We start from the raw sequence: 4,358 nt of genomic DNA, 5'->3' as shown, positions 1-4,358 counted from the left end.
CTGTTGTGCCGGTGGGGGGCTCCAGGACAAGGGGAGGACCAGCTTCTGGAGGCTTTCCTGTGGAGGCTGGGATCAGGGGGGTAACTTGGCTCAAGGGGGCTGGGTTTGGGGGGGCTGCGAGTGAGCTGGGACGAGGGGATGATGGCGATGCCGAGGGGGCGGGGGTCCGATTGCCCGGGAGCAGCAGTGCAGGGTGGAGGGGGACCAGGGCTGGGTGCAGGAAGCTGTGTGCGCGTGGGGGGGTGTTGAGCACTGGTGTTTTCGGGGGGTGGAAACTGGCCAGCTCTGGAGGATACAGTGTGGGGAGGGCAGAAAGGGGCTGCAGCCTGGGGCGGTAGGAGCCCCCCTATACCCAGCCCCCTTGCCTGCATCTCTCTAGAAGCTGCAGCTGGAGGATCCCCTCCTACCCCTAGGAGCAGGGGCGGGGGGGATTCACCTTGTATCCCCCACCCCTTGCAGTCATGCGAGTGCTAGGCCCCTCCCTGCAATGGGATGGGGGAGGGGCGGGGCTGCCCCCCTGCCCCAAGACCACCCAGGATCTCTCCTCCCTCACTCAGGGGCTCTTTGTGCCCTGGGGAGGGAGGAAACAATGGTGCAGAGGAGTGCCCCCCCTTCCTGTATTATCTCTGCTGTGATGGGCCCCCTGGGCTGTTCTGACACCCCCTTGCGCTGGATGGCTGCGGGTCCTGCATCCAGGGAGCTGAGAATTGGCAGCCCCCAGAGCCCTCTGGCCGAGTGGGAACATCTCCCACCCCCAGGGCAGGCAGCAGGTGACTGGTCTATTCCCCTCTGCTGTGCCCCCCCCCCCTGATGCCCATCATGCACTTCACTTGCATTGTGGAAATGGGGGCCTCCATCTACCCCCCCCCCATTCCTCCTTTCCCCTCCAGTCCCTTTACTTAAAGGGGGAGCATGATCTCCAGGGGCAGCAGAATCTCTGTGCCTCAGTTTCCTTCCTCCCAAAATAAAACCCAGCTTTGAGATCTTCCCTTGGAGGGTGGGGCAGAATCTCCTTGGGGGTGGGGGAGGGCTGCCAGCCATTTTGCTGCGTCACCCAGGCCCCTTTGCCTTGTTGGGATGGGGGGAAGGTGGAGGCTGCCCCTTCCCCAGCTGGGAGGAGGGAGCTTAGCCCAGGACCTGTCCAGGCGCCGGTACCCGGGACTGATCCCTTTTCTTGGGGACTAAAATTAAAGAGGAACCTGCTTGGATCCTATTTGGCCCCCAAAACCAATCCCTTCATCCCGTAACAGTTGGGTGGGATGGGAACAGGATCCCTCCCCATGACACAAATGGGATCCCCCTCCTGGGTCTCTCCTTCAGACTGGCCCTGATGTTTCCCCTTCAGCAGAGCGGGCCAAGGGGGGGTTGTCCCCCAGCTCCTGGGTTCCCTCTCCAGGTCGAGTGGTGCCCAGCAGTGCCCCTCCCTGTGGCGGGGGGGCAGGCGCTGTGTGTACGTGCCAGTCTGGCACCCGTCTGCAGGCAGTGACCTTGCACCGTCACTGCTGCAGTGCGGGGTTGGCATCTAGGACGGGCAGTCCCTGCAGGGGGGTGGCATCTGCCTGGCTTCAGTGCTGCCCCAAACAGGGGTACCGGGAAGGGGAATTTGGGGGGCTGCTATGCAAACTTTTTTTTGCCACCCATGCTGGTTCTGACTCCCAGAATAGCAGGGGGCTAAAGCTGGGTCTAAGGCAGCAAATCTATACACACCCACGTGTCCATCCGTCTGTCCAGGGGATCAGGGAAGAAGGATGCTCCCTTGGTACCAGCTGCCTCTGTGGCCTGGGCCAATGGCTTTAGGGGCTTATTCTGGGCAAAGCAGCCAATCGCCAGAATGGGCGGGGGAGGGTCGGATGCCTGGGTTCTGTGCCGCAGGATGGGGGAACAATGGCTGCGGCGGATGGCGTTTGCTCTTGGCTAGTCTCGTGCTTCAGTTTCCCCTCTAGGCAGAGGCTGGATAAGGAGAAGTGATTTGGGCCCCAGGGGTTTAGGTGCACCGGTGGTGATGTGAGAGGTAGTTGTGCCCTTCAGAAGGGATCTGGTCCCCTGCTGGTGTTGAAGGGTGCTCACAGCCAGGGCCAGGAGCCCGGATGCCTGAGTGTTTTCCCTGTCCATCTCCGACATCTGCCCAGGCTTTCCGTCAGCTCCAGTGCAAGGTCACAGTGACCCAGGCCCTGTGCAACCCTGGCGTCCGGCTTCCCTGCTGGGGGGGAAGGGGCTTGTTGGGCCCTTGCCACCTTCGCCACCTGCAGAGGGGCCCGAGGGGTCATCTCCCCTCAGACAGGAGCCAGGACCGCAATTGTCTGCCCCCAAAGGGCCTTCAGGAGGGGGTGTCCGACCACCCCACCCCCTGGTCCTGGACGCCTAGGTTCTGCGTACCTGTGTGGTGTCTGTCCAGTTGGATGCCTGGGTTCAACATGCAAGTGTGTGGTGGGTACTTGAGGCCCCCATGTGCAGTGTGTGTCTGTGTCCAGCCATCTCCCCGGGCACTTCAGATCCACGTGCTGTGCATGTGTGGTAGGTACTGGGGCTCCCCTTGGATGGTACTTAACCAACCAGGGGCCAGACTGAGGGCTTCCCCGCTCCCCCTTAATTAACGAGACTCAGCCTAAACTGACCTCTGGCTCCCATCTGGCATCCTCTTGGCTTAAAAAAGACTGGGGGTGGGGCGGGGATTATTACCCTGATCGCATTCAGCTCCCTGGGGTCGAGCGCTGTCGCGCTCCAGGCCCCCTGATGCTGCCCTCACCCCAATAAACACTCCTCCTTGGCCTTGTCTTCATAGCAGCTTAAAAGCTCCTGGGAGCCGGCGTGTTTAGCCGCAGACAGAGCAGCTCCCCGGCGTCTCAGGCAGGCAGGCAGGCAGGCAGGCAGGGCCCAGAGCCGCCATGGCGTCCTCCGTTAGTGTCAAGGTCTTCAGGTAAGCGCAGCTGATGGCACCCGGTGTTGATGGACAGCCTGCTCCCCCCAATCCCTGGGGAGGAGTGGGGGGGACTCCGGAGGGACCGCTGCTCTGCTCTGGGCCTTAAAGCGGAGAACAGCCAGCCGGGACGTGAGGTGGGAGTTGTAGAGTCTTCCCTGCTTCCCCTTCTGGCACCCCCGCCGCCCCCCGTGCCTGTCTAGTATTTGTTGCTGTCACCCCAGCCACTGACCTCTTGTCACCTCCTCTAGTTAGGGTGGAGGTCCCAAATTCTATGATTTCTGCAATACCCTCGAGGTATCACCCCCCCCAATCTGACCTATTTTCATCCCCTAGCCCCCTCTCTAGCCATGGCAGAGGTCTCAAACTCTATGATTTCTCCATTAGCCAACTATCCTCCCACCATCACTGTCCAAGGTGGGGTAGAAAGATGCACATAGCCATGGAGAGGGCTTGTAATCTTCCCCCCATACCCTTGTCCTACCTTTATCGCTGCCCCGGCCTCCTTCCCCCTCTTCTCTCCCCCCCCAGCTCCTCTCTGGGCCTCTCTAGGGGATGTGGAGGCTCAGGACTCTGATGTCTCCACAGTTGAACGTATCTGCCTTCCTCACCCCCCCATCGTCATGTTTGGGGTCCCACAGCTCCTACTCGCCATTTTGGCCCCATGCAACCGGATCCCCTGTTGGCTTTTGGTCCTGCCTGGCACCAGTTTATGAAGGCAAGGGCATTCATTAGTGGGAGTCAAGAACAAGGCCCCCTTCTCCTGGGTGCGGCCCCAGAAACCCGCCACAGGAGAAGCTGGGCCAGTCTCAGGTTGCAGGAGACAATGAGATGCTGGACACTGGATCCTAGGCAGATTGTGCCATCAGCCAAGATAGGGACAGCATGTGCCACCTCCAGCATAATAAGGGCCCTGTCCTCATTAGCGTTGCTAATCGGCACCATCGTCATGAAGACGGGCAGTGTCCAGATTTGGCGGCCCAGTGGATGCCTGAGAGAGACCTTCACACAGACATCAGAGGGGAACGATGCCAAGAGGCAGCCAGTTCTGGGGCAGAGCCGCTGGGGGGTGGCTCACCTGGTGCTGAGCTGCGGCCAGCTCTGGGGTGGAGCTGCCAGGGGATGGCCACATATAACATCTCACTACGCTGGGGTGGGCAGCCTGACCTCCAAGCCCTGCCCTCACATTTTTTGCATGTCAAACCCCCATGTTGGGGCCAAACTCAAGGGTGGGTCAAGAAGGAATGTCTGTGGGGTCCGGAGCAGGTGACTTTGGTACCACTGCTTGCTGGGAGAAGCTACTGGTCCCACTGGGCTGCTCTGATTGGGCCACTTGTAGCTCCTTGACCTCTGACCTCCCCCATCATCATCTCTGGACCTTCTGGGCACTGACTCCCTGTTCTTACCCCCCCCCGCTTCCAGACTTGAGGTCGCTCAGCCA

Source organism: Alligator sinensis, unplaced genomic scaffold, assembly GCF_000455745.1.
Source record: "Alligator sinensis unplaced genomic scaffold, ASM45574v1 scaffold1434_1, whole genome shotgun sequence".
NCBI classification, from domain to species: domain Eukaryota; kingdom Metazoa; phylum Chordata; order Crocodylia; family Alligatoridae; genus Alligator; species Alligator sinensis.
The sequence above is the reverse complement of the archived record's forward strand: the minus strand, read 5'-3'. Positions refer to the sequence as shown.